Here is a 22,840-nt window from a genome sequence, read left to right as displayed (position 1 = left end):
CTGCTGCGCGGAAAAGAGATCAGGTTCTTTTCCCCTATTGGTGTAAATTGTTTAGCCACAAAGTTCATCTTCGGCCGGGTGGTCTTCTGCCCGCTATTTTCCCCTGAATAATGAGCTGAAGGAGGTCGTATTTGCTATTTCTCATTACCTACGCATTATTAGGTCACTTTAGTATTAAACCACCGAATCCAACTGGGTTGCGCAGCGTTCAGGAAGCTTCGAGATGTCTTTTTGTCCAAAATTCCTCAGTGCTTGAAGACCAAAGCCTTCGAACACTGCGTGTTGCCAGTGATGACATGTGGATCCGAGACATGGTCGCTAACTATGGGCCTCATAAGAAAGCTCAGAGTCACTCAGCGGGCGATGGAGAGAGCTATGTGCGGAGTTTCTCTACGTGACCAAATCAGAAATGAGGAGATCCGTAGGAGAACTAGAGTAACCGACATAGCTCAACGGGTTGCGAAGCTGAAGTGGCAATGGGCAGGGCACATAGTTCGTACAGCCGATAGACGGTGCTGGAATGGCGATCTCGCACCGGAAGACGCCGTGTAGGAAGACCCCCGCACTAGGTAGACGGACGACATCAGACGAGTCGCAGGGAGCCGCTAGATTCAGGCGGCGAAAGACGATAGCGTGTGGAAGTCCCTACAAGAGACCTATGTCCAGCAGTGGACGTCTATCGGTTGATGATGATGAGGAATACTAAGCGTACGTGTAGTTTAGTTGTATGGAGTAAATTGGCCATCGACAAATTGGCTACTATTACATAAAAGTCTAACAAAACAACAGTGACAGAGCTCCCTCCCCTGATCACCCCTAATCCTATTAGTGTGCGGACAATTTTATGAGGGAGTGAACTAGAACTGATGATTCTTAGGGTTCCGTAATATAATAAGGAACCCTTATAGTTTCGTCCGTCTACAGTTATGTCGGTCTGTCTGTATCACAGCCATCAGTACCCATATTATAAATGCGAATGTGTGTTTGTTTGTTGGTTTGTCCTTCAATCACGTCGCGACGGTGCAACGGATTGACGTGATTTTTGGCATGGGTATAGATAAAGACCTGGAGGCGGATATCCTAAATGTCCAGTCAATAAAAACCAATCCGAATTTTAAAAAAAAGCAAATACTTAATAAGTTATGATTAACTTAACCCAAATCAAATTGAAAAATAGTTTTCCTCCTATATTATTAAGTATCTACAAAAAAATTGACCAAGCGAGTTGGACTCACATACGAAGGGTTCTGTACTATTGTTTTTTTATTTTTATTTTTTTATTCGTTATAGGCGCACGCTTGACCACGATCACACCGGATGGAAAGTGATGATGTGGCCTAAGATGGGACGCGTTTGCCTAGATGGTTCCTATTCACTCTTGTTTTAAAGATACCCGGATTATAATTGACAGGAAACACTGATCTAGTAAGAGTATTCCAGACCCTAGCCATGCGTATAAGGAATGATGACGCAAAGCGTTTCGTACGCGAAGATGGAATGTTGACGACATAGGGGTGAAAACTCGCCCGGTGTCTTGCGGTACGGTGGTAGAAAGGTGAGGGAGGGACAAGATCGAACAGCTCCTGAGCACACTCTCCAAAACATATCCTGTAAAACACCGATTGTAAAAGAACTAGCTTATGCTCGCGACTTCTTCCGCCCTTCATCCCTTTAGGAGTTGAATTTTCAAAATTCCTTTTTTAGCGGACATCATAACAGCTTATTGTATGCCAAATTTCAGCTCAATACGTCCAGTAGTTTGAGTTGTGCGTTGATACATCAGTCAGTCAGTCAGTCACCATTTCCTTTTATAAATTTAGATAACACTTGGCCTGTTTGGAATTTTTATCATAGTGGCAATAAAAAAACCGGCCAAGTGCGAGTCAGGCTCGCGCAACGAGGTTTCCGTATTACAGTCGTATTTTTTCGACATTCTGCACGATAATTCAAAAACTATGGTGCATAAAAATAAATAAAAATCTGTTTTAGAATGCACAGGCAAAGACCTTTCATATGATAAAAACTGCATCTACGCTCTCCACATCTCATCTCGCGAGGTTGTTATTAAAAAAGTACTGAACAAACTTTGATGACGTCATTAAAATGTAGGTTAGTACCTTGGACCACCAACTCTAAACAAGGTCTAGTTTTAATAGCAATGTGCAACACTGAATCTTCCAAAAGTGCGAATGTGTTAGAGAACTCGTACTAAGCGATTCGCTTCCTCGTTTCTAATACATCCGAAATGCTCTTCCGGGTTCCGTACTCCCCGCTAGCAGCTAGTTGTACTTATTGGGACCATTGATCTATATCATTTTATATTATTCTATATAAAGTATTTTACTAATGAAAATATTACAATAAAACTTACAGCTAGCCTTATCTAATTACTATATAAATCATGACCGCGTGGAATGGTGCCAAGAATACTGGCTGCATTTCCGCGCTAGACAGCCAGGCTGATCCGTTGCGCAAAAAATGAGCCAGCCCTTCTGTCACCAGATGAGGCTATTAATCGCGGTGAAATGTCTCGTAATTTTTTTTAGCACTAAGACTCCATGGCCCCAGGGTCTCCACGGTAAACGGCACAAAAATGTAACTCTCTATAAGAGGGGCATACTTGCGCCGCTTGCCGTTTTCAGTATTTTACAACATCAAAAATAAATTATTTCTCAGTGGCTATTATACTTAAAACTAACATCTGACTATCAAAAAGAGTAATTTATTTACCTATTCCTGCGACTTCGTCCGCGTGGATTTACGTTTTTTAAAATCCCGCGGGAACTCTTTGATTTTTCGGGATTGTTGTCGTTGCTTGGTACCTACAATATGAATTCACTATGAACACTTCCTGAATCTTGATAACTCAGGCGGGCAGTAACCCTGCAGCATCAGGATTAAGGAGTTGAATCCAGATTTTTTTATGTGACCACGACGTAAACTTTTATTGTTGATTTTAAAAAAAAATTTGCAAATCGGTCCAGAAACCTCGAAAAAATCGATGTAGAAAAAAGAACCACCTCCTTTTTGACAGTCGGTTAAAAACCGATGACCTTGAAATATTTACGGAACAATCTTTAAAATATCCTCTTTCTAACAAAAAAAGAATGAATGAAATCGGACTACGCGTTAATGAATTACAACTCAGTATACATTTTAACTTTCATCCCCTCTCCTACGGGAACCATGCTGAATTTCGGGAGAAAAGTATCCTATATTCTTCCTCATATTATGACCTCAAATCGTACCAAGTTTCATTGGAATCCATTCAGTAGTTTCAGCGTGATGCGCGGCCGTGATACAGACAGACAGACAGACAGACAGACAGACAGATAGACAGACAGACAGACAGACAAAAATGAAAAAAATTACAGTTTTGGGTTCAGTATCGATTATAGAGTGCCCTCGAAAAAAAAATTTCTAAATATCTTCAATGTACAGAATTTGACCTGTTACAGTTTTATTATAAGTAAGTATATTGATTTTGAATAAATCATTTGACTTTGATCTTACGAATTTTGAAAGACCCTCTATTTAATAATTCGTAAGAAATAATTTATTATTGACATAACGGCATCATCCCAATTAACCGCTGACTCAGCAATTAATTAGTCAGCGGTTTATTGACCCAACGTATAATTACTAAACGCCGCGCCGCGCCGGCTAAGCTGTTCGCACGAAACCATACAAACTACGAAAGGTCATATTTTGTGGTTGTCCTCAATATTCAACGACCTCTATAGGTAGTACCTATATTTAGCGATATAGGCAATTCATTCGAATAACAATCGAATTATTGTTATTATCCGATAACAATAATTGAACAATCGAAAAACAATCGATTAAGGTCAATTCCCTTTTCTTAATAGACATGAAAAATAGACAAACAGACTACTATAGTAAAGGACAGTAAATAAATTCACATAGGCAACTTTTCATGCCGGAAAATTCTGCCGTGCCGTGGGAACTTTGATTTTCCGGAATGAAAAGTTGCCCATGTAAATTTCCGGGACTGCCTCTGTACAAAATTTCATATAAATCGGCGAGAGACCCCGTGGGAACCCTTTGATTTTTCGCCATAAAAAGTAGCTTATGTCCTTCCCTGGGCTGTAAGCTAACTCTGTCGGTACTAAATTTCATCGGAATCGGTTAAATTGTTGAGCTGTGAAAAGCTAGCAGATAGATAAACACACTTTCGCATTTATATTAGTACTAGATGATGGACCACGCGTCCGCGTGGAATTTGGTTCATTAAAAATCCCGTGGGAACTCTTTGATTTTCCGGGATAAAAAGTAGCTTCCGTGTCCTTCCCGTCCTTCCCCGGGATATAAGTTACCTCTATACCAAATTTTATCAAAATCGGTTATACCGTTAGGCCGTGAAAAGCTAGCAGACAGATAGACACACAGCATTTATAATATTAGTATGGATGGATTATAATATGAAAGGAAAAATAATATAGGTTGTTTCAATAGATCACCCGAGAAAAGTCGGGGCGGTTCAGGTAGTAATTTTTAGGGTAAGCAGTGCTTTCTAAGTTACATAGAGAGAGCACTGATTCGAATTTCTAACATAGTTTAGAAACAATGGTCTGCGACATAAACAAACATGTTTAGAACCGGGGCGTAGTTGAAAATAGTTCATAGTATATAAACTAAACAAACAATGTAGCTAAAATGTTACTTGGTATATTTCTTAGAAGAGGAAAATACTAGTAAATATTAATAGGTAATCATTATACCTTACTTGCTTATTTATCCTCGCGACTTTGTCCGCGTCGACTACACAAATTTCAAACCCCCATTTTACACTCTTACGGGTTGAATTTCCAAAAATTCTTTGTTAGCGGATGTCTACGTCATAATCATAATAGCTATCTGTATGCTAAATTTCAGCCTGATCCGTCCAGTAGTTTGAGCTGTACGTCGATAGATCAGTCAGTCAGTCACCTTTTCCTTTTATATCCCTTGACTACAATCTCACCTTGTGGTAAGTGATGATGCAAGCCTAAGGTGGAAGCGGGCTAACCTGGAAGGGGTATGGCAGTTTTTGTTAAACCCATGCCCCTTTGGTTTCTACAAGGCACGGCTTTTGCCAGTGGGGTGGTAACTAGGCACGACCGAAGCCTCACACCAGACCAGACCAAATCGCATAGGCATTAGTTAGGTAAGAACCTGTTTACTGGCAGGTCATAATGAAAAAATATGCATTGAGCTATTACAACTGGGGTAAGCAGTGCATTTATGCCTGTCGGACTGTGTTAATAAACTCATAGCTAGAACCCAGAGCCGTAAGGCGAGTGAAAAAATATCTAATGTAAAAGTTTTTGCTTATGTAAAAATGTCATGTGTGGGTTAGGGAACTTTGTGAACTTTGTTAATTAATGAAATAAAACGAATAGAAACATCTCAATTGTGTATTTTAATAACAGTATCGTAATATGAAAGTAATATAGTGCTACGCGAAACGTTCAATGCCTCTGTGACCTGCAAGCCACTGCCCTGCACTCATAAGACCATAGTGTTTAACCACTGCGCCAGGTCATCATCAAAAAATTATACGAAAGTCTGTCTGTCTGTATGTCTCCACTGACGCACGGGCCAGGAATTAAGTATGCGAATAACATGTGGAATAACATAACAACCACAACTCTAACCTCTAATAATTTACGTTTATTACTTCTCAACAACGATATTTTTCTTTTATGTGGTCGCTAAGTACCAAGTCTTGGAAAATAGCCATGGCAATACCTATACAAAGTTATGACTTGGCCAACAATTTAGGTAACGTCTTCGATGTCGTGTTGCCAACTTAGGTATCGGCACCACGTTCCTCTACCTCATTGCATTTTTTTTTTAATTCAATAAAACTTTTACAAGTAGAGTAAGGAGTGCGTAAGCTGTGATATAAGTGATGGAGCCTGGAACCATGTCTCATTAACATCGAAATGACGTCATTTTAACGTAATTTGACCAGTTCGAAACTTCAGTCTAGTGCTGTTGTCACTAAAATGGCAGACACGCGCATTAGTAATTTGCGGGACTTTTAGCCTAGTGTTTAGGACGTCCGCCTTTTAATCGAAGGTTGGGGGTTCCCGGGCATTCATCTCTAACTTTTCGGAGTTATGTGCGTTTGTAATTAAATATTAATTTGCTTTAACGGTGAAGGAAAACATCGTGAGGAAACCTGCATGCCTGAGAGTTCTCCATAATGTTCTCAAAGGTGTGTGTAGTCTACCAATCCACACATAGCTAGCGTGGTAGACTATAGCCAAAGCCTTCTCACTCTGTTGACACAGCCGGTGACGGTTGATCATGATGAAGTAGTTAGTATAGTCAGGTTTTAGTTCAAGACAGGGGTCCGACCGCCGACGATGAACAAGAAACGAATAGAACTAGAAACTATAAACGAGTTGGCGAGTGTGTAGTTTCGATAGTTTTGTCGCCGGGCGACTGTGCAAGTGCGACGAGCGATCGCGCCATTCGCCCGCGGTCGCTCAGTCCTGTGCAAGCCTGCGCGCGCGTTACACGTGTTCAAACGAGCGAGCATCGCTAAATGAATATCGCTGAGCGAGTTTATTTTTGACAGCTCGTCGCTCAGCGCCAAAACTAGTAAAGCGGCAGTGTGAACAGTCAGAGAGCAACTTTTGATACATATGCATCTCTTTCGTTTACATGGAATGTACATTTATTGTGCGTTTTTTGAGAGAGAAAATCGCTGAGAGTTAGTCGTTTTCTCGCCGGCGGTCGGACCACTGCCCAAAGTTGATAGGCAATAACAAACAATGAGGTTGTGGAATTGTTTGAAAGGCAACTTTTTCATTAATTTGAACAATTATTTGATCAAAACCGATGGATTGAAAAAAACCAATCGAGTGCGAGTCAGACTTGCGCACCGAGGGTTCCGTGTTTTTTTAGACATTTTGGACGATAAATCAAAAACTAAGTGTTAAGTATGCATAAAATAAATAAAAACCTGTTTTAGTATGTACAGGTGTAGCCCTTTCATATGATATCCCACTTACTTTGAAAGTTGAAAATAATTTTTATTTGTTTATGAACACATTTAAGTTTTTATTTGTGATTTAACCACAAATTCACAATTTTCGGGGTTTTCCCTTTATACAGGTACACCTATGCTATAAGACCTTTCTAGGTCAAAGGTTTCTTGACAGACAGACAAACAACGAAGTGATCCTACAAAGGTTCCTTTTTCATTTTGAGGTACGGAACCCTAAAAAGATTCAATAGCTAACAAAAGAATGTCAATGACACTGCGTCATGGTACCGAAGCCCAAAAGTTACCCTTTGAATAGTTTTTTTAAAATATAAATTGATTGATTGATTGATTTCAGGCTTCAGCGTAGGCGTAGAGCTACGCCGCTACGCCGTTGCTATTTAGAGCGACCAGCCTACGACACGACCTACGTAGTTCGGGCCCTTTGTTCCCGACAGTTATGAAACTTGTTTCAAAACGTCGAAGCGTCAAAATTTTACCTACATTTGACCCTAGGTAGGCTATGAAACGACTAGGAATACCTATTACGCGACAGGTCGAGATGGCAATCGGGGTATGAGGCGGGGGACTCTCTGCACACCCGCACGTCACCCGCGCTATCCCGCACTGGGTTAGAGCGGGGGCAGTGCGGGTGTGCTGGGCGTCCCCACTCAGATTGCTATCTCGACCTGTCGCGTAGATATTCTATAATATAATACTATACTATACTCTGGAATAAGCAGTAATAGCCTAGTGGTTAGGATGTCCGCCTTCTAATCGGAGTCGGCGGTTCGATCCCGGGCACGCACCTCTAACTTTTCGGAATTATGTGCGTTTTAATTAATTAAATATCACTTGCTTTAACGGTGAAGGAAAACATCGTGAGGAAACCTGCATGTCTGAGAGTTCTCCATAATGTTCTCAAAGGTGTGTGAAGTCTACCAATCCGCACATGGCCAGCGTGGTAAACTATGGCCAAAACTCTTCTCACTCTGAGAGGAGACCCGCGCTCAGTAGTGAGCCGGTGATGGGTTGATCATGATGATGATGATGACTCTGGAATTATTCCAAAAATTATTTCGAATATAAAAAACGAACCTACGTTCGTTTGTGATTGGTTTGGTGACTCAAAATGGTTAACGGGCACTGTGTTTTTTGTCTTTATCATTTGTATGGGGTTACGTAACAGAGAGAGCGCTATATTAACTTCTCACCATGGATAGAGAATACACTTTCGAAGAATTAGTGAAACAAAAAAAAAACAAAGTAATAAAAGTGAAAACAATGAAGTGAAGTGCGAAGTCGCTTTGACGTAACAATAAGAGCCAAGAGCGCTCACTTGGCGGGTAAACACTGGCGACTTCTTGTTGTGCTAAAAACAACTACTTCACCGGCCAAACTTTATACATCCACTGGCTTATGCCCGCGACTTCGTCTGCGTAGACTACAAAAGTTTCAAACCCCTATTTTACCCCCTTAGAGGATGAATTTTCCCTTTCTTAGCGGATGTCTATGTCATAATAGCTATCTGCATACCAAATTTCAACTCAATCCGTCCAGTAGTTTGAGCTGTGCTTTGATAGATCAGTCAGTCAGTCAGTCACCTTTTTCTTTTTTATATTTAGACTAGCTGATGCCCGCGTCTTCGTCCGTGTGGAATTAAGTTTTTAAAAATCTCGTGGGAACTCTTTGATTTTCCGGGATAAAAAGTAGCCTATGTCACTCTTCAAGTCTTTATCTATACCCATGCACGTCAATCCGTGCACCGTTGCGACGTGATTGAAGGACAAACCAACAAACCAATAAACCAATAAACCAATAAACCAACAAACAAACACACTTTCGCATGTAAAATACGAGCCTCAATAGCTCAACGGTTGAGGAGTGGACTGAATTCTGAAAGGTCGGTGGTTCAAACCCCACCCGTTGCACTATTGTCGTACCTACTCCTAGTACAAGCTTTACGCTTAGTTGGAGGGGAAAGGGGAGTATTAGTCATAATTAGCATGGCTAATATTCTTTTAATAGAAAAAAAATAAGGGTACTGACTCGCCCAAAGAAATAAAGAATTCCATAAATAATAAAAAACAAAACCCCTAAGTCCAATAAACTCGACCTCATCCCAGCATTCAGTTGGCCATAAAACAATGTTTTTCCAACTTTTTCCAGACATGTAATTGCATTTGCCTCTAATGGATGTTTCCAACTTTAAATTGGATGCCCGGAGTTTCGGATAAGATAAGCGATTTAGCGTTCCGGTACGATGTCGTAACTTAAGGTGACGCAGGACGCTCGACCGAAATTGGCAGCGCACGTGGGTAACATGTTTGCTTTTCACTTGACATTGTACGAGAAAGTTGAGAGGCACGATGATTTTCACCAAAATCAAGCGCGCGAAAAGGGTTCAGGAAAAGTATTTTTGAGAAAAAACTGCTGAATTTATGTTTGCAAAGTAAAATTATTTCAACTAATGAATAAATAAACTACGTCTAATGATAAATTGTTTTAGAATTTTCATATCCCTAATCTTATTTATTTACGCCCAAAGTTGTCATTAATTTAGTGTTAAAATAGGAATCTTTTGAGCCTCGTAACTTTTAAATCTATATTTTTTTCAATGTTTTATTTATCAATAAACCTAGATAATGATGAGATAAATCGATATAAATCATAGTTTTGTGCGTACAATATCGAATATTGTTGTAATTTCCCTCCTACGTTTGTATGAAGAAAGCACCGAACTGAGTCCCCTTAAATGCTAATAATTATTATCGGCCATCCTTCTCCCTCCTCTCGTGCTTGGCGATATATACTAGCTTATGCTCGGGACTTTGTCCGCGTGGACTACACAAATTTCAAACCCCTATTTCACCCCCTTAGGGGTTGAATTTTCAAATACCTTTTCTTAGCGGATGCCTACTGCATCTTGCGGACATCTTGCGGACTTCATTCATCGGGTCCATTTTACTTTGACGGTATTGTGTTTCGACTCTCGAATTCTAGCGACGTTTGGCGAAACGTCAAATCTTATACTAAGCGGACAGGTGTTAAGATGTCATACAAAGCTTTGAAAGCAAGTAACAAGTGCTGAAACGAGGCAAAAGTCGCCTTTGTGTCGCTGACATCTGCTTTGTTGCACTTTTGGTGCTCACCAAATGTTTCTCACACATTTATAAGTACTTATTTTAAACAAAAGACTATAAAACTCACATAAGAATATCTGCAATACATTAATCAGTACCCTTATTATAAGTGCGAAAGGGTGTTTGTTTGTTGGTTTGTTCGTCAATCACGTCGCAACGGTGCAACGGATTGACGTGATTTTTTGCATGGGTAATATTATAAATGCGAAAGTGTGTCTGTCTGTCTGTCTGTCTGCTAGCTTTTCACGGCTCAACCGTTCAACCGATTTTGACGAAATTTGGTACAGAGGTAGCTTGCATCGCGGGGAAGGACATAGGCTACTTTTTATCCCGGGAAATCAAAGAGTTCCCACGGGATTTTTAAAAACCTAAATCCACGCGGATGAAGTCGATCCGCCCTGTAGTTTTGAGCTGTGCGATTAGTCAGTCAGTCACCTTTTTCTTTTATATATTCAGGGTGTTTTTTTAGTAATTATTGTTCAATTTACTTAGACTAGGTCATAGACTAGGTTCAATTGACCCCCTCAGAAAAGGCAAAGGTCGTAGACCATACAGCGTGGTAAGTAATAGGTGATTTTTCTTGTGTTGTGTATAAAATATAAAGGCATAGTTTATTCAATCGTTAGGATTTTTTTAGCAATTTCAACACAGAACTGTAAAAAACCAACGTGGATTGACGAGCCGGCCCTTGTACGGCCTAGCCCACTTTTAGCCTCTCGACTATTCAAAAGGCCTCTTCGAACAAATCGCTTTTCCCGCCTCTGGCGTTCGCTACACCTTTGACATTAAACTGGGTGGCAAAATTAAAACTCCAATGATCATGAGTTTAAAATAGACCAGAACGAAAAGTTAATATTTAAAAGTTGTCTGGGTATGTTAAAGCTGAATATTTATTAGGTACCTACTTGCTTTACTTTTAAAGCATATATTTAATGTGAAATTGGGGTTACGCTGTCATATCTTGGGTTCTATAATCTAGTTACATAAAAAAAGTTGACTGACTGACTGATCTATCAACGCACAGCTCAAACTACTGGACGGATCGGGCTGAAATGTACTGTATGTCGTAGATAATCGCTGGTATTCTCTCGGATGAGGGCTAGAACTCGGATGACGGAAGTGCTGTGCGTAAACGCTCTTAAAGAGAAAATCTTAAAAATGAACTGGTAAGTAAACTAAAAATACCTAACTGGTAAGAACAGTCACTAAACATTGAGAGAGCAAAATCCATTTAGTGGAGTGCGCTGAAAGCTCGCAGCTTTTGAATAATCAAGTGCGTGCACGGAATATGGCGCTTGTTTCATTGAGTTTTGATTCATTCACCTTATTAATGCTGCCGTTAAATCCTTATCTTGATCCAGCCATACTAATATTTGCAAAAGTGTGTCAGTCATTTTGTCTGTCTGTCTGCTAGCTTTTCACGGCCCATCCGTTCAACCGATTTTGACGAAATTTGGTACAGAGATAGCTTGCATCCCGGGGAATAGACCATAATATTAGTCCCGCAAATTGCTATTGCGCTTGAACCATGTTTCATTAACATCGAAAAGACGTCATTTTGACGTCAGCCGAAATAAAAATATACCATCAGCTCGAAACTTCACTCTAGTGCTGACGTCACTAAAATGGCGGCCACGCTCATTAGCAATTTGCGGGACTTATAGGCTGTATTCTATATTCGAATCTGTATGATCGTCTCGAAGGGAATTCATTGTAAGCAACAACAACTAAAAATTAATAAAATAAACAGTAGCTAGCAGTGCTAGCAGATATAAAAGAAAAACAGTCAATAGACCAGTCATTTGAGCGTTTAGCTTGGCATCATGCCAAATAGACGGCTGTAGAACAACGACGGACCCTCGCCGCGAATCGATGGCCTCAGGGCCGGATTTGTCTATGGTGTAGGGTACCGTTAGGATATGGAACGCCCTTCCGGTATCAGTTTTTCCCTCCAATTTTAATATGGGCACCTTCAAGTTCAGAGTGAATAGGCATCAAGGCAAGTGCGCTCCATCTTAGGCTGCATCATATCTTGCCAGCAAGTCAGATTGCAGCCAAGCGCTAGACTATAAAAAAGGGCACAGTCTTAGGGGGCGTCAAGTACTCCGAGCGCAGCCTCCAAAAGTAGGGTACTCACTAGCCAAAAGCCATGTAGCATGTAACGTATCTGATACTGTATCAACAAGCAAGTGGGTACGGTTCGTCTACGGTCACCGCGTATCCAGCTACGAGCTACGTGTTGCCGTCCACGCGCACACTGCGAGCCGCCGCGCCGGTGTGTTCGCAGTGATACCGCCACTCGGCGGGTCACTGCCAACTTACTGCGCTCCATGCGCGAGCGGCTTGCAGTGGGCTCGTGCCTCACTTGATACAGTATCAGATACGCATGCTACACGGCTAGGTGAGTACCCTGCTAAAAAGCAAAATGTTTTCTTTCACGGTTAAATTAAGTGATATTTCATTGCTTAAAATACACATAAAAGTTATAAGAGCGTGTCCGGGATCGATCTTATGACTTCCCGAATAGTAAGTCGATGTCGTAATCACTAGATTATCTCCGGTCTAAAAAATATATGGAGATACAGGTAACTGTACGGGTGAGATCTATAGAACGGAGTTAATTCCGTTAAAACAGGGTCGATTTATGTCAGCGATATAGAGCTGTCTAGTTTTATCAGTGTTGTAAGTCTGAGCAAAATCAAAGTTCGCTCTATAGATCTCAGCCTAAGTATCCCATTTTGGTCGTGATATTAAAGGACGCTAGGGTATTGATTGCCCCCGGGCGCAATACATGGCTAGCGCCGGCCCTGACCTTAACTCATCGGAGATATCACCAATTAGCACTACTTTACGAGCCAGTTGATTTTTATGACGCCTCTTGCTGTTTGCCAATTTTTAAAAGATAACAGAGCACAAGCTTTTTCAGAATAAAACTTTGTTTGAAATGCCAATCTCGACATCAAAAAAGACCTTGGCGTTAAAAAAAAGGTTTGATTCTTTTACACATCATAGCGACTTTAATTTGCGCGCCTTAGAAACATCGATGCTCAGAAGTCAGAATAAATCTGTGGTGCGCTCAAAGAAATTATAAGTACTACTTCTTAAGAATTATTACTTTCTATATCTATGGGCGTTCTAATCGTAGAAAATGTTTCGCAGACATCAATAGAGATCTTCAAAGTTTATCTCAAAATAACCAAAAATAAAATAAAATTGGCAACTAGGTAGTGGGGAGTGCCGACCACAGATAATATGTCCAGATTTGCAACTTGCGTGGCCCCCTCAGTCCCTCTCGCTCAAGCAGATTTTCTTACTTGTGAAATGTCATTCCACTACACTTCACGTTGTTTGCCAAATACTCACGTACAAATACATTTTGACAAACAAAAAAAGTGGCCACGGTGATAAGGACAAAACATAATCATTTTGTCACGTTCTAACAAGAGCTTAAATGCATTTAGCTATCCTGCTCTAACAGTAAGTGTCACAATAGGGCTACTTCTAACAGTCCTTATTCTGAGCTGCCGACAGAAGTCAGACGCTTTTTTTTTGGTTTTTGAAAATAATGTTTGTTCAACATTGCGTTTAGCACCTTTAAAAATCTGTTGATTGTCTGTGGATCAATAAAGACTACCGCACATTGTAATTTAAAATTTATTAACAAAACTTTTTTTGTTATTTTTAGGGTTCCGTACCTCAAAAAGAAAAAACACAGATCACTTTGTTGTCTGTCTGTCTGTCTGTCAAGAAACCTACGGGGTACTTCCGGTTGACCTAGCAACCGCCTATATTTGGCAGGAAGGTAGGTCTTATATTATCAGATATGAGGGAAAAAATCTAAAAACCGTGAATTTGTAGTTACAGCACAAGAAAAAAATTTAAATGTGTTCATAAGCAAATATTGCTATTTTCAACTTTACTTGCTCCGTTGTAAGTTGTAACTTGATTGAAACCAACAAACAATCACATTGTCTCATTCAAATATTGGGTATAAGTACCTAGTTCTTGCATTTCACGAGGCCGCGTGGCTCATGCTTGTGTTTAAGTCGGTATAAGTAAGGTAGACTAAATGTGTGCGTTTGCGAGCGCTTGCTCGCGACTGATTGGTCCGACATGCACGCACACTTACGCAATGACCATGTAAACGATGTAACTAAAAAAAAATTTCACTCGCGTTCGTGAATTGCAAGAACTGTAGTGATTCACAAAAAACCGGCCAACTGCGAGTCAGGCTCGCGCAACGAGGGTTCCGTACTACAGTCGTATTTTTCGACATTTTGCACGATAATTCAAAAACTATGATGCATAAAAATAAATAAAAATCTGCTTTAGAATGTACAGGTGAAGACCTTTCATATGATACCCCACTTGATATAGTTATCTCTCTTCGAAAGTTGAAAATACTAATTATTAGTTCATGACCACAATTTAATTATTTTTGTGTGACGTAACCACAAATTCACGGTTTTCAGATTTTTCGCCGAATGTCAGCTATAAGACCTACCTACCTGCCAAATTTCATGATTCTAGGTCAACGGGAAGTACCCTGTAGGTTTCTTGACAGACAGACAAACAACAAAGTGATCCTATAAGGGTTCCGTTTTTCCTTTTGAGGTACGGAGCCCTAAAAATGACGCCATGATTCCTTACACCACTCACATCTCTTTTAGTTTATGTTTTTATCTCATAGACCGCTGCCAAAAACCACCCTCTAGCGAATACCACAGTGTGAAGTTTGGAAGCGTCTGCAATAAGCACAAAATGGTCCCCGGACACTGTCGCCTTGTGTACAGCGACTCCGTGTTATGACTTTGTTATGACCTAGTTAGGAGCCTCTGAGGAGAACAGTTTTAAATGACCTATTATGAAGCTGATAAAGACTTTAAAGTTGACTAAGATTGACTTAGCAAGGATCCTATCTTATCAAAGAACTAATCGTGAGAACGTTCACAGGCACTATTATTTTTCTGTCAATAAATTATTTGACGATCGATATAAGTATTGGTAGAATCATTGATGTTGGAAGCCCCCTCCACTACACGACTATATGGGTCAATACCACCAAGGAACTGACTGACTGTTAAGCAAGTGCTTTATTTTTCGCTCAGGTTTTATTTTTAAAACCGGCAGCATTAATGCTGAGCTGGGACCATTTTATCCTGTGCCAAGTGGATGCGAGGACTCATTTTAAATTAAATTAATTATTAAGTATTGTTTTATTACTAACTACTATCTACTAACCTTTAATTTTAAGTTTGTTTGTACCTCAGGCACAAGATGAATAAACTATGTAGTTTTCTTTCTTCCTTTCTTTCAAGGTAGCAAACTGGTTTCGCCATCATTTTTCTTAAAAAAGCCTTGAAATAGTTGGGTAGGTACCTTACCTACCAAATCCATACTAATATTATAAATGCGAAAGTGTGTCTGTCTGTTTGTCTGTCTGCTAGCTTTTCAGGGCTCAACCGTTCAATCGATTTTGACGAAATGGTATAGAGGTAGCTTGCAACCCGGGGAAGGACATAGGCTACTTTTTATCCCGGAAAATTTAAGAGTTCCCACAGGATTTAAAAAACCTAAATCCACGCGTACGAAGTCGCGGGTATCAGCTAGTTATTTATAAATAAGATTAACTTAGTTAATTTTATCCAAGCCCTTCATTGTTTTTTGCAAAATGACGTTAACACTTTTTCTTTTCTTATAAAACTAGTCAAAATGTAATTTTGGAAACGCGTCCCAAGCCCAACACGCATTTACCGCGTTTGAAATGCTCATAAAATAACGAAAATCATTTAAATTCGACAGATTCGATCTGATTTAAAACATTTAAAACAGTTCGATCCCGGGCACGCTTTTCGGAGTTATGTGCGTTTTAATTAATTAAATATCACTTGTTTTAACGGTGAAGGAAAACATCTTGAGGAAACCTGCATGCCCGAGAGCTCTCCATAATGTTCTCAAAGGTGTGTAAAGTATACCAATCCGCACATGGCCAGCGTGGTAGACTACGGCCAAAACCCTTCTCACTCTGAGAGGAGATCCGTGCGCCGGTGATGGGTTGATCATGACAATGATAATGAATCAGTAATATAAATAAAAGAAAATGTAAGTAACTTTACATTTATCTTACGGATAACCTTGTCGGCCAGTTTGTAGATCATTTCGTGAACGCACTCCATTTCTATATAACTAACTAGCTGATCCCCGCGGCTTCACCCGCGTAGATTTAGGTTTTCAAAGATCCCGTATAGCCTATGTCACTCAGGAATAATGTAGCTTTCTACTGGTGAAAGAATTTTTTTAATCGGTTCAGTAGTTCCAAAGATTACCCCCTACAAACAAACTTAACGACATTACCTCTTTATATAATAGTATAGAAGATATAGGTACATACATATACTTATGGCTTTTGTTTTGGAGCATATATTTTATGTTTCATCTAAAAAAAGAAAAAAATGTACAAAAAACTCAAAAGAAAACCAAAAAGTCCGGGCTTTTAGTCCTCATTATTAAAAAAAAACTTTGCCTACTTGCGGCCAAAATTGCTCGACTTTATTACACGACAGGGACGCATATTGTCACACCACATGCAAGAAAGGGATAGAAATTTAAGTATGCAGCGATATTTTGGCCGGGAAAGCATGTAAATTTTCTTACCACAATCTCAAAGGAATTTGATCTTTATGGTGCATACTTTGCTCTAAATGATACGGTTTAGAATTGCTTGTGTGGTTCTTCATTATGCTAACTATTCATAGGGTTGCCTACTATCGAATTATTTCCATTATCTTAATATACATAATATTTTGTAAAATTTCACGATATGTTGCAAAGAAAACATCAGTGACCCTACCGCGGTTGTTTGACAGCTACAATGTCACGATCGCAATCATCTCTGATTGGTTAATGCTCGCTCACTATTGGCCACAATGCATTGTTGCAACAAGAATCGCACAAATTCAGCCAATCAGAACAATTGAGATTGTAATAATGATTGATGCAGGTTTTAGACAATCGCCCTACTGACTGACGTTCCGGAAGTAGGCCACTCGGAGTCAATGCCGTGTCGTAGGCGAAGTATTGACCCGAGTTTTGCACGCTATACATTGTGGGTTTGAAAAATACTAAATCACTAAAACTACAAAATTAGACAAATGGTTATTGGTATTGGATTGTGTTTAGGTAGTATAACAATAACGGTAAGTAGCGTTCTGTACCCGTAGTACAAGATTTTACGTCTCACCAAACCAAACCAAATTCGAGAGCCGAAATACTTCCGCGTTACAGTAAACTGGATCTTAATCGCCTTGTTTTAAAGCTCAAGTTTGTCTACACTTCTACAGCCAGCGCTCCAAGCGGAAACATTGCGAAATTAAAATCAGTGGCGTTGAATATTTGACTTCAATTCAAGGCTGTTTATGTCCATTTTACTGTAACGCGGAAGTATTTCGACTCTCGAATTAGGTTTCGTTTGGTGAGACGTAAAATCTTGTACTACGGGTACTGGTTACAGCCTGCATACTTTAAAAGTTACGTTTACTCTCCGCAACCCGTAGTTTCGTGGATTGAACTATCTATATCTCTCTATTAGTTTTTTAACGTTTTGGCAGCGTTATTAATAGATATTTTATTAAATGTGAAGAGTAGGTAAATGTCAGAAAAAATACGTTTATAATTTTACATTTAAACTGTATCTGAATTCTGGAATGCTGAAATTAAATTCACAACACGACTCCCACGTATATCGTAAATGATGTACCTATCCGTACACTCGACTACGAATTTGCTCAAATATTTACTCTCCTACTATGCCCCCCCGATTGTGTAAGCAAAACTTATTCATCGTTATCGTAATCGTCAAAAAATTCTGCCCTTCGATTGGTTGATTCGCTGTTTACATTTTTCACAGCCAATCAAAGGGCAGAATTTGTTGACGATTACGATAACGATGAATACGTTTTTCTTACCGAATTGGGGGGCTGATTTAAAAAAAGCTTCCAAATTCAAACTTATGATATGATATGAAATTTAGTTTTCTGGACAGCTATTGTAATACCTAGGTACTGTCCAGAAATGAAATTGCATGGTACTTAGGTACTTTTTTGGATAATTGTAATAAGTAACTCTAAGCCCCGCAAATTGCTAATTCGCGTGGCCGCTATTTTAGTGACTACTAGACTGAAGTTTCAAGCTGATGGTATATTTTTATTTCGGCTGACGTCAAAATGACGTCATTTCGATGTTATGAGATATATTGTCGCCGTATGGTAATAATTAAATGCGGCAACGGTGGAAGATGTTTATTGAGAGCCGGCTTATGATCTACTCTCGCTTATGGTCTAACAATACTAATAAAGAAATCTTACATACTATTACTTTAATCTTATTGCTTAACTACCTAACCTACATAATTTTGCATCACCTCTCTTTCAATCCGATGTGCAGGCAACCTGCTTCGATATATTGAGGAGTTGCATTTTTATGTTACAGCTAATATGAACATGCTACGTTTAAACTGACAATTCGTACATATTACAGTTAATGAGACATGGTTCCAGCTCAATAGCAATTTGCGGGACTTATACTGGGATGTTTAACTTTCGAACCAATCGACAGAGTATGAAATTGCGCACATTTCGTATCATTTTTTAGAAAAAGTATTTTTCAAAGCGCACTGTACCTACCTGCCGTTTGAGTGCGTTCGCATATACACGATAAACGGAGCGCGGTCTAAATGCATTGTTATTTATCTAACAATGCACTTTACAACATATATACGACATGAAGAGTATGTGCTTTAATATATACTTCAATAAAATTTATGTATTCAACACAATATAACGCGTACTATCTGAGAAAAGACTCACCATATTTGCTCTATGTGTCAACTGTCATGTCAACGGTACGGTTTAGTCAGTGCGACAAGGCTATCTTGGCGCGTGACGAAAATCGGAACTAACGTTCCCGTCAAGTGTCCCCTTTGTTCTTGTTTGAATATTCTAAGCCTTTGGAGCGTTTGTCAAGGTTTGTCCTCCAACAGCGCCCCCCTGTCAATGTCATTCAAGTCCCAAGAGAGCCTTGTCGCACTGTACCGAAGGTGTTTACCAAAGATAATATTATATAACTACAGATATTCAACTAACGTTGCCGCTCAGTCCATCTCACTCAAGCAGAAGTACTTACTTGTGAAATGTTATTCCGTCTATTTTACGTTCGCTTCGGCTATTGTAGCCTAGTATACTGCAACCCACCATTGCACAATAACTACAAAAACAAAAACAACAAAACAAATCAATTATTTCTTTAAAATACTTGAGTCGCAATCATAGAGTAAAGTAATACACTGGAAATAGAGAGCCTTCTCATAAGTTTTTAATGTCACCCAAATTCCTAATGCAAACCTAGCACCATCTATTAGTTGGTCACCTACAACTGTAACTGTATACATACCTATAGGTACCTACATACATATATACCTACTATACCTATAAATAAATAGGTGGTACCTACTACGTGCATTATATAGGTAAACCAAAACCACAATAGACCTTTGACTTTACAGTGTTTTATTGAGTTTCAAAACAAGTATTAATTTAACAATAATACTTAATTTATTAGTGAATTGAAAACAATAAAACACTGAAAAGTCAAAGATCCATGTGATTTTGGTTTATCTATTCAATGCACGCAGTGTAACAGGACCACCTTTTTGGCACCTTAATTATAGGTTCATTGGAATAACAACACTGATTGTGATTTACTTTTTATTTTTATTATGTCTCACAGATCACTAAATGTTAATTTCACGAGAAGACGAAGTAGAAACCACTCGACTCGACGTACTAGTAACGGAATTTACCTTTCGCCAAAACAGAAAAAACAAAACACCATGCCAATTCACAACACAAATGGCAGCCATTTGCAATCTCTGACCATAGAGTAAAGTAAATCAAGCAATAATTTAGTTCAGGTGACCAACAAATAGACAGCGCTAGTAAAAACTACAATAGGTGATACTAAGCGACTTTCCGGCCCCTGGTCGCAATTCGCGCCACAAAAATGGCTGATTCAATTAGCCCACGCTACCCATCATGGCAGTAAGCCAACTAACTGCACCGGTGACACGACAAACCGATACACAGCCGTTTTACACAACTTTTCAATAACATCACGTAAACAAATAACAAGCAACTGTTTGGATTTTGTAAAACTACGAACAAACATAAGTAAATAATTTGTTCGTGTAAAATATGGTGAAATATAACGCGTAAAATTTTAACTCCTCACGCGCCATTTCAACTTTTTGTGTGTGTCAAATTTTATGTCAAAAGTACGATTTTAGTGTGATTTTAGTCGTTTTTTAATGTTTTTTAAAAGTTGAAGCGTACTTTTGACATATAGTTGACTCATAGTGTTAAAATGGCGCGTGAGGAGTCATTTTTTTACGGACTATATCACACAACATCTGTGCCGCACGAAATTGGAATATAAGAATAAAAATGTGCGTTAGGTTTTATATTAATATGATAAAAATAAATAAAATTGTTTATGGATCGCGCTACAGATCGTACATAAAATTATTTTGTTCAAAAAAATGTGCGTTAATCTTTATTCTAACAAAAAGTTAAAGCTACATCTTAAAAACATGTTAAAAACCCATTTAATATTCTTTTAAACAGACTAGTTTATTCGCCTACTCTGCATGGATTAATGTTTTTTTAACCCGCCAAGATTAGATAAGGAATATTGAATGTCTTCCAATTTTAAATGTACATGTACAGCGATTTAGGCTGGTCAGTCAGTCAGTCACGGAGGCGGGAGGTGTTTTATATGTAGTTATAGTTAGAAAATTTTCACAAACAGCAAGGTATTCTTTCAAAATGACCACTTTTCTTTATTAGGCTTTGTTTTATTTCTTTCTCAGCAAGTTTCTTTTTAAAATGGCTATATTAAAAATGCTTTTATGCTGTACTGAAAGAGGTTTTCCTTTTGAATGAGAAAAAATTGCATCTCTAGAAAGTCGGACGTTATTTTTGAACCGTAAGATTGTAGAGAGCTTACCTAGGCAATAAAGTCTACGTAAGCTACGAAACCATTTTGTATGAATCGGCTAAATGTTACTTATTTTATTAAAATAAGGCTATTATGGCTATAAAATAGAAAATTCATAACCCCAGTACGAAATAATTAAGTAGGTTTAAGGCCCGCAAATTGATAATGCGCATGGCCGTCATTTTAGTTACGTCAGCACTAGACTGAAGTTTCGAGCTGATGGTATATTTTTATTTCGGCTGACGTTAAAATGACGTAATTTCGATGGTAATGAGGAATTGTTCCAGCGCAATAGCAATTTGCGGGACTTAAACCATCGTATTTTGTCATTTTTAGTGTGATTTAGTAAACTACTTTTTTCGTGAACACATTTCAATTTTTTTTGGTGATACACAAACTCATGGTTTTCGGATTTTTAGGGTTCCGTACCTTAAAAGGAAAAACGGTACCGTTATAGGATCGCTTTGTTGTCTGTCTGTCGGTCTGTCAAGAAACCTACAGGGTACTTCCCGTTGACCTAGAATCATGAAATTTGGCAGGTAGGTGGGGCTTATAGCTGGCTTTAGGGGAAAAATCTGAAAACCGTGAATTTAGGGTTAGATCACACAATAAAAATTAAATTGTGGTCATGAATTAATAATTAGTATTTTCAATATTCGAAGTAAGATAACTATATCAAGTGGAGTATCATATGAAAGGGCTTCACCTGTGCATTCTAAAACAGATTTTTATTTATTTTATGCATCATAGTTTTTGAATTATCGTGCAAAATGTCGAAAAAATACGACTGTAGTACGTGACCCTCAGTGTGCGAGCCTAGCTCGCACTCGGCCGGTTTTTTTTCTTTACTTGAGCTATAAGACCTATCCTACCAAATTTCATGATTCTAGCTCAACGGGCAGTACCATATAGGTTTCCTTGACAGACACGACGGACAGACGGGCAGACAAACAGACAACAAAGGGTTCCTTTTTCCTTTTGAGGTACAGAATCCTACAATATCCTAAAAATGACGTGATTTCGATGTTAATGAGACATGGTTCCAGCGCAATAGCTATTTGCGGGACTTATATACAGTAAAATAATACCTAACGAATTATTGAATTCTACGAGCTGAAAGTTCGATCTTTGTCGACCGTAGCTCATAATGGACATTCCTACATACTATACTTATACCTACATAACAGGTCCTCCTATTTTTGGAGTCGGTTGAAAAAATATCTCGTCATGGTAAAAATACAGTTGACTTTTTAATGTTTGCACGGAAAGGTCTCCGCATAATGTCGGAGCTCGGGTGAGCTGGGCGATGAATGGGACCGCTTACAATTTGTTTCCACCACGTGAACTCTTTCTTTACAGCAGGTTGAAAAACATTCTTTTTTAAATTTAAATCTTCAGTGCTTCATTTAAGTAGTCTGTGGTATGAAACGTATTTAAAAAAAAAAATTAGTCTGTATATGGTATGCAGGTTAAAAACGTAGATAGAGTAATAGGTAGATTTAAGTACTGTGTAACCGCGTATGAGATAGCGATAGCACGACGTAACGATGAATAACACGATAATTATTACCATTGTTTAGTACCTAGTCAATATTTGTATTAACCGATCAACAATATGAGAAAACAAGTAAATAACTCATGAGAAATACAA

At 38.9% G+C, this 22,840-nt stretch overlaps 1 protein-coding gene across 2 annotated transcripts in view; it reads left to right on the top strand.

Annotated features, from left to right (window-relative positions):
- The window catches only part of LOC117994495 (A-type potassium channel modulatory protein KCNIP1), a 72,676-nt gene that overhangs the window by 2,255 nt on the left and 47,581 nt on the right, over positions 1-22,840 (top strand). Inside the window, exon 1 of one of the 2 annotated variants that reach the window (XM_069507805.1) lies at positions 11,235-11,306. The exons of the other annotated variant lie outside the window; for it this stretch is intronic. The gene's annotated coding sequence lies outside the window, so the exon portion shown is untranslated. Of the gene's footprint in view, positions 1-11,234; positions 11,307-22,840 lie in introns of those variants that run through there. 2 annotated transcript variants of the gene reach the window in all.

The sequence above is a fragment of the Maniola hyperantus genome, chromosome 26, assembly GCF_902806685.2.
Source record: "Maniola hyperantus chromosome 26, iAphHyp1.2, whole genome shotgun sequence".
In the NCBI taxonomy this organism is placed as follows: Eukaryota; Metazoa; Arthropoda; class Insecta; order Lepidoptera; family Nymphalidae; genus Maniola; species Maniola hyperantus.
Note: the sequence above shows the minus strand (reverse complement) of the source record. Positions and strands in the feature narration are given on the sequence as shown.